The 13,365-nt window shown below is 32.1% G+C and overlaps 1 pseudogene; it reads left to right on the plus strand.

The window, feature by feature from the left end:
* Positions 1-10,927: 10,927 nt before the first annotated feature.
* Positions 10,928-11,045, plus strand: LOC145297424 (5S ribosomal RNA; annotated as a pseudogene).
* The last annotated feature ends 2,320 nt before the right edge of the window (positions 11,046-13,365 follow it).

Here is a 13,365-nt window from a genome sequence, read left to right on the forward strand (position 1 = left end):
TTTCTGGCCGAACACCGATCACATCGATTTTCCCAAATCTCACTAGAACCCGGCGTTGCTTGGAAATCTTTACTTTCATTTTTGCCCCCCCCTTTCCTTTTTAAACTATTTTGCTATGGCGTCATATATGACATCATATATGACCTTATATGCTATGAATTCATCTGCTATGAGGTCATATATGACCTACACTGTATTTTACCATTAGGTTCTTGCTGGTGAAGCCAGTGATGGCTTCTGTCACCGGGTTCGAATCTATCGACCGGTGTTAATCGTGACACCCAGCACTGATGATTCCCAAAAAGATGAAACACTAGTGTCTGTAGGTATTTAATAATTGTTGATGGTTAGAACTTCCGACTGTCAACGCGATGGTTCTAGATTCAATTGTCGCCTTGTGAGAGGCGCTAGTCTAGCCGCACTGATGAGTTATGATACAACGAAACAAGAATGCATGTGCATGACTACAATATATATATGTGTGTGTGTGTGTGTGTGTGTGTGTGTGTGTGTGTGTGTGTGTGTGCTATGACGTTAGATATAACGTGTGTGAAGAAATAACCAAACAACAAATACAGGAATACGGCTTTATTAGAATTGATATACATATATACATACGTATTTACGTATCATATATATATATATATATAATTATATATATATATATAATTATTATTATTATTATTATTATGGCATTAATACTTCAATGTAATAGAAAAAGCAAAAAAGTCAAATGTAATAAAAATACAAAAAAGAAATCTTAGATTGCTTATGTGTTCTTCAATGTAATGTTTTAATTCAAAGATGTTTTCTTCAAATCAGTCATCTTGAAAGAGTCTTTGAATAAAGATGAAACGTCGACGAATATAGTTTTCTATTTTTCATAAATGTGTATGAAAAATATAATACTTGCATACTACCCGTGACCCGTTGGGTCAGTATGTTATATTAGCTATGGAATTCATGTATGAGCGTGACACTTGTGACGCAAAGAAAATAGTTTTTTTTTTTGTTTTGACATAACAGAAACATTTCTATGAAAGTATATTAAAATGAAAAAATCACGGACGGATCACTCAAACATGAAAAATAAATCCTCCCTATTCGTGTAAAGTTACCTATTTTTCCGAATAATCGATCAAAAATCGAAAATTGAACATTATTTTCCTGCGAATCGAACGCCGACTAAAGTCATTTAGCAGCAAAAATGCACATGAATCTACCGATTAGAAATATAAGAATGAAAAACCTATATTGTTATATAGAAGTTATAGAAACTTAAAATCTAAAAAAAAAAAAATAAAACCTGAAGCAAAACAATAAAACGTAAATAAATAAAATAAAATAAAACTAATATTAAAACAGATTAGTAAATCTGTCAACAAATTCACCGTTTTCACACAACTATTTTGTATCTAGAAATGTAAACAAAAAATAAATAAATGAAGGAAGGAAGAAAGGAAGGAAAAGGGACGAATAGATAGATACATAGTAGTAGTAGTAGTAGTAGTCTGGCTTTACTACAATTGTTCTTATGGTTGTCAACGGCTTAAAGTTGTTTAGTTGTAAGAAAATAGCGACAGTATGGGTGTAATAAAGAATAGTTGCAAAACACCCCCATTCTCCCCATGTTAAATGATAATTTCGAAATAATAATGTTAATATTTCAGTGCGCAAATCAAAATCTGCAAAAGAAGCGATTTGTGTTTACTTGTTTACGTTGTTATGGGTTAATGTTTATGCGCGCATGCGCAACCGGATGTCGTAAACCGGAAGGTAGGTTACATCACTCGTTACAAAGCCATTTGAGTTTTATATATATATATATATATATATATATATATATATATATATATATATATATATATATATATATATATATACACACGAGAGACGTTCCAAAAGTAATGCTCCACTTTTATTCTGCCTGAATGGAACGCGGAACGTTTCATTTAGGTAGAATTATTATAATGACTACATTTATGCATTCATGATCGCGAAGTTTCATCTCATAGTTGCAGATATTGGCGGTGTGAGACTTTAAGAAGACAACACCCGTCATGGACGTACATCAGAAGAAGAAATGCGTTATTGGATTCCTGGTAAAAACTTTTATAGAAAAATAATTTTTGGGGTACAATAGGCCGCTCGTTTTAATGGTACCATTACCGTCTTTGTAGCTCTTCAGCTTTTTGAGTTAAAATAAAGGAGTCTTTACTTTAGGAATAATACTCGTATGATAAAGCGCGCTTCGTGGCGCCCATGCTCGGCTGTCGTCCATAGTTGGCAGATATACAGTGAGAGTAGTAGCTATGTAGAAAATTAAATTCTGGGGCTCGGTTTAATGTTACCACTCCCGTCTTGGTAGCTCTTCAACTTTTTAAGTAAAAAAATAGGAGGCTTTATGCAGAGTGAGTTATGGGAAACGGATGTTTTTGAACAGTAATCGATCGAGAGTGAGCAAGGTAGTCTTTAAACCTGCTTAAGATGTTGAGGCTAACTTTAGAAAGCGGCTTCAAAATTGTGCTCGTGAAAATGGCCATCATTCATCAGACATAATTTTTCGCTTCTAAATATTCAATAATGGCATAGTTTAGTAAATGTTACTATGTACTCTATAATGTTTTTGTTAAAATATTCGCAGTTTTGTTTTCTTGAAAAACATCCGTTTCCCGTGACTCACCCGGTATTTGGAACTACTCTCGCTTATATCAACAATTACAACAAATATAAATACACACACATATACATGTGTATGTGGTTATGTATTTTTATTGATTCGTGTAAATTCCAGAATTCCCGGAATGAAATTTCGTTTTCTATTGGCCATTCATCCGAGGCTTCGATATTATATTTGGCGTTCTTCCAAGTGCGCTAACTATGATGGACACAGCGTTAACCTCCACGTGGCCCGCTTTCGAAAGATTCCTGTCGAGTATCATCTATTCTTTGTTTTCTTGCGCTTTGTTTTAGTTTCACTTTGGAGTCTGTTGTTGCTTTTCCAATTTCTTGTCTGTGTTGACGACTATCAAATCGATTCTTTATTTTCCTTGATAAGAATAGACAATTGAAGGTGTTATATTCAAGTAAAATCTAACTTTCCTTGTGTTTATTCAACGACCTGTTGTTTGTGCCAGTAACCTTTGTCTACATTTTATTATTTTTTTCAGCCAAGGGTTCGCGACCGACAGGCTGGGGTCAATGGTGTGCCGCAACACAATGACGCACGTGTAGCAAGTGGGTTTCTGCTATACAAAATAAATCACGAAAACATATATATATATATATATATATATATATATATATAAATATATAAATATATAAATATATAAATATATATATATAAATATATATATAAATATATATATATATATATATATATAAAATATATATATAAAGCGAAGCTCTCTGTTTGTTTGTAAATGTACAAGCAGTTCGAGCATTGTAAACGTTGGGGCCAAGTGTTTATTTAAATGGACATTTGCTGAAGTCATTCACGAGCACCACTCTCATGAGACGATGAGTAGAACTGCTGACTATCAACACGAGGGTTCTAGGTTCAATCGTCAGTCAGGGAAAGGTGTTAGTCTAGTCGCACTGATAATTTGTGAAACAACGAAGCAGTACTGCATGCGGATGACTATATATATATATATATATATATATATATATATATATAATTATTAAAAACAATTATAGAAGTATATATATGTATTGCATGTATAATTTTTCAGTATTTATCATTCATCATTTTATTTATATATATATATATATATATATTTGATAATGATAAATACTGAAAAATTATACATGCAATACATATATATATATACTTCTATAATTGTTTTTGTGTGTAGTGATATCTATATATTAATAGGATAACGTGCGTGTTTATTTTGTGTGTCACGCTTACACCAGTGAGTGACTGTCGTTTAATTGTTATGGAATTCCATTTCTTTTAATAAATTATTTTACCAAGAATTGTTCATAAGTTTTTGGGTTCAGTTATAGCTGATGGCACTCAAGTCATTTATTTTTTTTTATGAATAATGTTACCCAGAATTTTTCGTAAGATTTAGTTTCGGTTTCGATTATAACTGATAGCACTCCAGTAATCTACTTTTTAAAATTAATATCAAGTATTCTTTTTAAGTTTTGATTTCGATTATAACTGTGCAAACTCAAGTTATAGAGAAACATATCTATATTTTGTTCATAATTTTTGGTTTCGATTTCGATTCAAGCTGATACACATAAGTCATATGGATATATATATATATATATATATATATATATATATATATATATATATATATAGTCTTTGAAGTTTTTAACCTTTAAAACTATACAAAAAATATTTTTTATCATTCGTTAGAAAACCATCTAGTCAGTAAGTCATTTAATCACCTGCAATCACTGCATCAATTCGCTCTCGAATTTACTATAATACCAATAATTTATTTTTCAAGGGATCATCAATTGTTTACCATGAAACACTGTTTCGGGGATTTAAAAACAAAACAGTATATTACATCATGGCTTCCCAGCAGTGTTGACCAAACACCACCACCCTTAATCTTAGGAAGAAGACATGTTACAAACATTTGATCCAATTTCCTATTCTTAATTGCAATTACTAACCTTATTCATACTATAAAAATGAATTTCTTACCTGAAGTGAATATATATATATATATATATATATATATATATATATATATATATATATATATATATATATATATAAAGGAGATTAGAACAATAGTCTAAAGAGCTGAGTGTATTTTAATGTAACAGTGAAATTACTAGTTTAATTAAAATACAGGAAATAGAAAGTGCTCGTTGTAATTTAGATATGTAATAAGCTCGATAGTTAAATGTCCTAGAGCTAATTCAATATTAAGTAATGTGATTTATAATTTAAAATTTAAAAATCAAATTTTAATTAAATTAAAAATCCGTTTCATAAGAAGGAACAACAACAAAATCAATTATCTGTACGTTGTTGTTCCTTCTTATGAAACGGATTTTTAATTTAATTAAAATTTGATTTTTAAATTTTAAATTATAAATCACATTACTTAATATATATATATATATATATATATATATATATATATATTTGAAATCACACCTTTATAATATAAAAAAATCGCAACTTTATAATATATATAAAAATCAATAAAACATTAACTCTATATATAAACAGAATTTGCAAGAATCAAAATATCATATTTAAGCGTCCTTACTAGCTTAGATGAATACTTTTGCAGTGTTAACAAAAGAGCTACAATAATATGAAAGCGTCTCCATTTACACTGAACATCTACAGAATGCCTACATCAATATATTACATATGAATGAGTTCCCTGTGGAATTCTAACAGGTTCCGCTAGTTCATATTAAAAACCTTTTTTCTATTGGTATTTATTTGCTTCCCCACGAAAGGAAAATGTGACACAAGGTTGTTTTTAATGTGGAGGGAAAACAGCTCTCCAAAGAAGGGCAAAAGTGGCACTCTGGTAGGGACTAAAAATAATAATTGTCTCAGTATAGATGGTTTCCCTTGCATTGGCCAAGGACAAATTAGAACAGATACTACACTTTGATTCCGGCCCGAAGGCCAAGGATCTTTTTCTATATATTTAGTTTTTGTGTATTTACCTCTCCACGAGGGCAAAGTTACACACAAGGTCGGTTTTTAATGTGGGTGAAACCAGCTCCCCCCCCCCAGAAAGGCACTCTAGTTAATAACAAAAATAAAAAAATGCATCAGTCATGAAGGATTTGTCTTCCACTAATCGAGACCAAAAAATGAAGTGAAAAAAATGAAGTGAACAAAATGAAGTGAACAAAATGAAGTGCAGCATCAGAACTGTCTGAAGACATGAAAGAAAAAAAGGCAACCGTTTTTTTTGTATTTATTTAAAAAGAAAGTACAACTTTGTTATATATGGGGTTGTGGAATTGCATTCACTAGCAAAAGATCTAGCTAATTTGCATATTCTTTTGAACATTCATTTTAATCCCTTTTAGTTTTTTTTTTCTTTTGTATAGGATGATCATCTTTAGTTAACTATTACGTGTAATTACATTCATGCAAGTATTCTACATGATTTATACTTGCGTCAGCTATACTATTAATAAAATACTAAATGTTTATGTATTTATTTATGTGTGCATATATACCAATAAAACTTTCAAACGAAAGCACTGAATTTAAAAAAAATCTTTTTTTTTCTCTGAAAGGTGTGAGTCCCTAGATTGTCCTGATCTATATATGTTTCGTAACGAACAACGCCGAGTCACACAAAATACCCTGAATAAGGGCTTTGGGGCGTTTCGTGCAATTGTCGAAAAAGTTACCTGCCCATGTCCACGGAATTTGCATTGTCTGAATACAGTCGCTATACGGACAGGACTTGTAGCGCAATAGATAACGCATCTGGCTACGGATCAGAAGATTACAGGTTCGAATCCTGGCAAGTTCGTATTAATTTTAACCATCATTTTATCCAACGTTTACTAATTATCCTTACGCTTAGTTAGGGTATTTTTGTTTTTTCAGTGATTTTATTTTGTGCATATGGGAATTTCCTATACCCTGAGTTCACAGGGTAAGTGTTGAAGGTGAGACGATGTTCAGTGTACTCGATTTTGTGTTTGACTCGGCGTTGTGTGTACAATAGAAAAATGAAAACATGAAAAGTAATATGGTTAAGCTTAAACATGGAAAAGTAAAAGACTAGTTGTTAAAACTGGAAAAGGAAAGGACAAGACATTCTAGTAAAAAATATATAATAAATTTATAACTTAAAATATTGTATCATTAAGAATTGATTATATAATGCTATAAATTGAATTTAAAAAATTCTTAAAGCTGTAATATTTTAAGTTATAAATTTATTATATTATTAGACCGGATGCAACAGATCAATCGCTGAACTTTACCAATCAACACATTTTTTTTAGAAAATAGAAAGTCTGACAACCTAGTCAAAAAACTAAAAAAGAAATTGACAAAAAACTTTTTCCAATGTTTTTTTGGATGTGCTTTGTTTTATTCAAACACATGTCAGCAACATTTGAACTGAAAGAGGACGCCTAACACGTATTTAAGAAAAATAAGAATGTACCTTTCGCTTCCTTAGAAAAAAATATACAAGTTTAGCAAAATAGTAAGATTCGGCATCTTTATATATAAAAGCGAAAATGTGTGTATATATGTATGTTCGCTTTTTATGTATGTCTGCAAAAGGATTTTTTTCGGCGGCTTCTCGAGGTCGTCGCTCATTTTTAAAACTTTTTATATCACGTCCAAATCATAATATCTATTAGTTATGAACAGGCGTCGCCCGTCTATTTAATTTGTCCGACTTTGAAACGTTAAATATTCGAAATTTTGGGATCGCCGCATATTGCTTTCGTTTTTCGGTATAAAAAAAGCGAAACTCGATTCAAATCTCCGGCCCACGGCCAGTAGTCTATAGAAAGCGATGTAATGTTTGGTCAATGTCGGCTTACCGTCGTCATATCAGACGGTGGTTTTCATTTTGAGACGAGACACTATCCTAATAAACGGAGGAGCTGTTTTTCGCCAAAGTTAGGTAAAAACAAACAAACCGTGCTATTGACCTCATTAAAAAGCTATTGCTTACGCCGTCGTCGTAGTCGTAATGCTCGCACAAAATGATAACTCTATGACTTCCGTGCGAGCACCTGTCAATTCTCTTATTAGTTAAATAAATTCAAACAACTTTCAGTAACTCATTCTGGCTAGCCGAGCGGTTAATGTGTCACGTTTTTTTTCACATTTTATTTTCCAACTTCGCCTCAGGGCTTCGGGTTCGATCCTACCAACTTACCGAAACTTTTTTTACCCCCGCCCCACGTTTTTTTTTATTTAAAAGCACACACACCTCGTAACACCCGGGACACGTCGAGTACCCCCGCTAGTTTTATATAAAGTGAAATATAGCCAATGGACAGCACCTGTTGTCTATGTAAAAAAAGATGTCTAAAGGAATTCATATTTATGTCGATAATTCAATAGTAATAATGCAGCACTTAATGATTATCATTTCAAAGTGTAATTGAAGTAAATTCTTCTAAAAAATCGACTTAAAATACCGAAAGTCGTCGGATACTATCAGGATCAATACGTGTTTAAAAGCGATGACAATACTGTTGAGATAAGATTTGGAAGGGGCGTTGGTGTGTCCACCTTACGGATGACAATGCACTCTTCCGCTTATAATAAAGAATAAGAGAATATTTTTATCGGCGTTATGAACACTTGCCAGTCACACTGATCTGCAACCATTCTGTTTATTTGTTGTGAAATTGTGGGTTTGCCTTTCTTTCTGAAAAAAACTTTTTAGAAATATTTTTTGTTTTTCTTCAAATTATTTTGCCATTTCCTTTGCTAATCAGTTTTTATTCATTCATATTTTCTTTATTTACATTCTTATTTTCTTTCTTTTCTTTGTTTTCCTTTTATGTTTGTATTATTCTTTTTTTTTTCTAATCTATGTGTATTTTTTATTCATTCATTATTCGTTCTTTATCTCTATTCTAATTTTCTTTCTGGCCACTTATTCGTGAGGGGCTAGTATTTGAGACCAAATTTGCAGGAATATTGTTTATGCACTTGGGCAGCGAGATATCTGTTCAAATTACACTTGGATTTCTGCATGTCAGTACAGTCGGGGAAGCAGGGATCCGCGAGGGAATTCCAAAGCTATTCGGGTAGAAGATTTTACGGTATCTAGGGATCTCTACAGTGTAGGAGTGGGATTTTGCTGATTGTCGGGTTTGTAGTTTTTTTTTGTTTTGTTATAGGTCTTCTGCAAAAGTTTAAATAACTTAATAGTATGCCGCCATGTAAAAAGCTTGGAAAAAATGAAATAACCCCCAAAATGGTTGATTTGCCGTAAAGCAGAAACTCCGCATCCATGTAACCATCTGTCTCCCCCCCCCCGCCTTTTTTTAAATTCTATCATTCATAATCCCCACTCGTCACGCAAACAAATCCACCTCTATTCGCATAACAAATATTTTCTCCTTCTCTCTTTCAATAATCGTTTACTCGTCTTTATTAAGTTCTCTTTCCCCTCTCTTGCTAACTCTCTCCTCTTCCCTTCCTCCTTCTCTTTCTTCTACTCCTTTCTATCATTTCTACATTTCGCACCCCCATCCGCATCTTCAATCGTATTCCTACAACGGCAGGGATGAACACGGTAAAGAATCGCTGTTTACAAAAGACGCTGGAATTTCGGCAGCCATGTTGTGGAAAGGGAAAGAAGGAGAGGCGGCGGCTCTGTTTGAATGTTCAACTTATCCATGCTTGGCAATTAATTGACATCAACTCTCTTGTATCACGGAGCGTGGGGATCAGCTCCCCGTTCACTGAAATCTAAACCAGTCAATCCTTTCTTATCTTGGGCGAACCCCTATCAGATGGGCAGAGTAATTATCCAAAGGGTTCTCGGCTTCAAATACCCCAACCCATACTTCATCCACCCCGACTCTATTTCCCTTGCCTACTTCGATTCCCGACCATCCATCTTTGTGGGGCTGTTGCCGATAAAAGCGAAGTTAAATCTTAAAATGTAAAAAGAAAGAAAGGCACGGAAAGCGAAGCAAACGCAGAAAGGAACGAAAGAAATGAGGAAATAGTGAAAAAGAAAAAAAGAATGGATAATAAAGGAAGGCACAGGTTAGTAAAGAAAATGGAGAAGAAGTACGATGAAGGAAAAGAAAGATAATTTATGACCGAATGAAAGAAAAGAAAGGAAAAAATAAGAAAGAATGGATAGAAGGGAATAACCGATTAGAAATGAAAACGGACAAATTTATCCATAAAATAAAAACAGATAATAAATAAACGTAGATTTATAAGACCAACAACTCCAACCTTGATCGCCCTTCGGAGCCTGTGGATAGAGACGTTAAATCTCTACGGTTCCAGGTGAGTATTGTATGAAGCCGGCCAGAGGCTTACTTGGCTAAAACGTGGTGAGACGATAACAACTATGGAAGGCAGTGATTACTGAGGATGCAGTTATGATATTCGAAGTTCCTATCCCGTCGCAATTACCACCTGATGAAGGCCAGCGGAATAGTTGGCCGAAACCTCATGAAACAACAATTAAAAAAGATGAGGATAATAGTCCGCAATAAATAAATTAATAAATAATACTCATCTCAATAATGAATTCCAATTGAATAATACATACGGAAATTGGGGTATCATATTAAGATTAAAAGGCATACAAAAAAAGAATAAAAAAACAAACTAATAAAAATAGATTATAGTTACAGATTAGAAACAATAGGATAAACTACTTTACTAGATAGGAGAATGAAAGTTGATTCATGTATTATTTTATTTATTTTCAAGTCTCACTATTCTTATCCCGTCACGATTAACCAAGAAGAAGACCAGAAGAATAGTTGGCCGAAACGTGATGAAACAACAACTATGAGGGTGAGGATCCACTAATAAATAAAGAAACAAATAGAGGGAGTTAACTTAATTTAATTTAATATAAACTTTAAAAAAATGACTTAGAGCAATTTTGTAGCAATGTTATATTCGGACCCAAGACTAGTAAGTAAAGATTATGTTAACTAGTATGAATTTTGGAGATGTTGCATTAAATACATGTTAGGACAGCTTGGCGGCAAACGGAAATAGACCCAGTGCACCTAGCGTGAGTGAGGCGAGGTGCCAGCTTCCTAGGCAAAACATACTAGAAGCTGGAGTCGAATTACAAGATGAAAATTACATCATGTGTTTGGTAGAGGGTTTCGGGTTAGGGTTTGGTAGAGGGTTTCGAGCTGCCGATAATGTAGAAATCTAAGTGAATATTTCCTCAAGACTTCATCCATCCGTCAACTATTCTAAGGCTAAGAAAATTAAATTAAGTACGGTATAATCACGTTTGACACACCGGTTCCCGTCAGATCACCGAAGTTAAGCAACGATGAACCTGGCCAGTACCAGATGGGTGACTATTTGGGACTTCCGGGTGCTGTATGTGCTCTCCGTTTATCTCGTCATTTTTTCCAGTCGTTCTGGACTTCTCCTTGCCACTGAACCCAAGCAGTGCAGATTCAGAAGAAGGGTGGTTGCGGTTGCGGATTGCGCAACCCTTGCCACTAAAGTACACATGCAACTGCCCCTATAGTGGGTATTCTTTGTCTTTCGAGACTGAATGGAGGCATCGAAGAAAAACAAGTAAGAAGGAATGGGTGTTAGCGTCTCTTTTAGAAGGTATTAATTTTTGGTCTCTCCCTTCCTGAACGACTTCTCTCATTAATAAAACCTTTGAAATCGCAACCACTCGCCATTGTTTCATGTATGTGTTTTATTTCTCGAACACTCACTGACAAAACAAATGTAGTGAGTATGCGTTTGTGTTTCTCTTCGTTTAACCTTTTGTTTGTTAATGAATATGTTACAGCAAGATTTAAAGTAGGCGAACTACAGGGTGGTCAAAAAGTCAGGTAACATGTTAAAGGTAGAAAAAACAATATGATCCATTATAAGCTCTATTCGTTTAATATTATTTGTTTAAATATTTGAGTGTAATATATAAACTTTAATTTTAAATCTATGTGTTGTGTCATTTATATTCTTCTTTCTTTCAGGTATAATGGCCACCCAAATGTTAACAACGCCGCAAAAGGTTGCTATTGTAAGATTGTATACTCAGTACAATAAAAATGCTGCTGAAACTGCTCGCCAGTTCTCTACATTGTTTCCTGGCTTTACTGTAACACGAAAGCATGTAATTAAATTAAGTAGGAAATTTGATGAAACCGGTTCTGTTGTTGACTTACCTCGGTCAGGAAAACCAAGAACCGGTCGGTCTGATGAGAATATTGCTACTGTCCAGGCAATTGTGGATGAAACCCCCAAAACATCATCACGAAATATGGCACGCCAATCAGGAATAAAAAGGGGAACAATTCTAAACATTTTGAAGAAAGATTTAAGTTTGAAATTAACAAAATAAACATATTTCATGTTTGTTTCATTTTATATTTCAATGTATGGTACTTAAATATACGTGTATTGCTAATATCGTTTTTCTTTAAAATGTTACCTGACTTTTTGACCACCCTGTAGATTATGTAAAAGTAGAATTTTCACTTCGATGAAAGTGGTTTAAAAAGTGCCACCACCACCACCATCATCATCATCATCATCATCATCATCATCATCATCATCATCATCCGTTGAATGCTCGTTTTACATGCCAGCAAGGGTTGGACAGCTTTAAATAATTGGCTTCCAAAATAAATTATCCCTTCCAAGTTTTTACTTATCCGTCTTTCTCTCAAGTCTATTTTTTATGAACTCCTCCCTGTTTATCTCAGCTTTTCCCCTGTGGGCTGGACCTGCTACTTTAACTGGTCTACATTTACTAATCAAATAACTTTCATCCATTCTTTCAATCTTATCAATAAACTTCTTTCCCGTTAACGAGAAAAAAAGCACACACACACTTTATGAAATTCACATGCGGGGTTTGAATCTACAGACCACCTTATGCAAAATAATAATATTATTATTAATAATAATAATAATAATATTAATAATATTATTAATAATAATATTAATAATAATAATAATAATAATAATAATAATATTAATAATAATATTAATAATAATAATAAGAAGAATATTAATAATAATAATAATAATATTAATAATAATAATAATATTAATAATAATAATAATAATAATAATATTAATAATAATATTAATAATAATAATATTAATAATAATAATATTAATAATAATAATATTATTAATAATAATAATATTAATAATAATAATAATATTAATAATAATAATATTAATAATAATAATAATATTAATAATAATAATATTAATAATAATATTAATAATAATAATAATATTAATAATAATAATAATTTCAATAATAATAATAATATTAATAATAATAATATTAATAATACTAATAATAATAATAATAATATTAATAATAATAATAATAATAAATAAATGAATAAATAATAATAATAATAATAGTAATAATAATAAATAAATAAATGAATAAATAATAATAATAATAATAATAATAATGATAATAATAATAATAAATAAATAACTAAATAAAATAATAATGATAAAAATAAAAACACGTCAATTTTCAAGTCTTATAAAATTCTTTTCAGTTAATGAAAAAATTTACGTGCGGAGTTTGAATCTACAGACCAGGCCATGCAAGAAAAAAAGAAAATTAAAACACGCGCTCTCATATTACCCACAGTAGAATTTTTACAGTCCGTTGTTCTATTATTGTTGGTAAGCAACGATATGGAAAAAAA

Source organism: Euprymna scolopes, chromosome 17, assembly GCF_053919585.1.
Source record: "Euprymna scolopes isolate OS-2025 chromosome 17, ASM5391958v1, whole genome shotgun sequence".
Lineage (NCBI taxonomy): Eukaryota > Metazoa > Mollusca > Cephalopoda > Sepiida > Sepiolidae > Euprymna > Euprymna scolopes.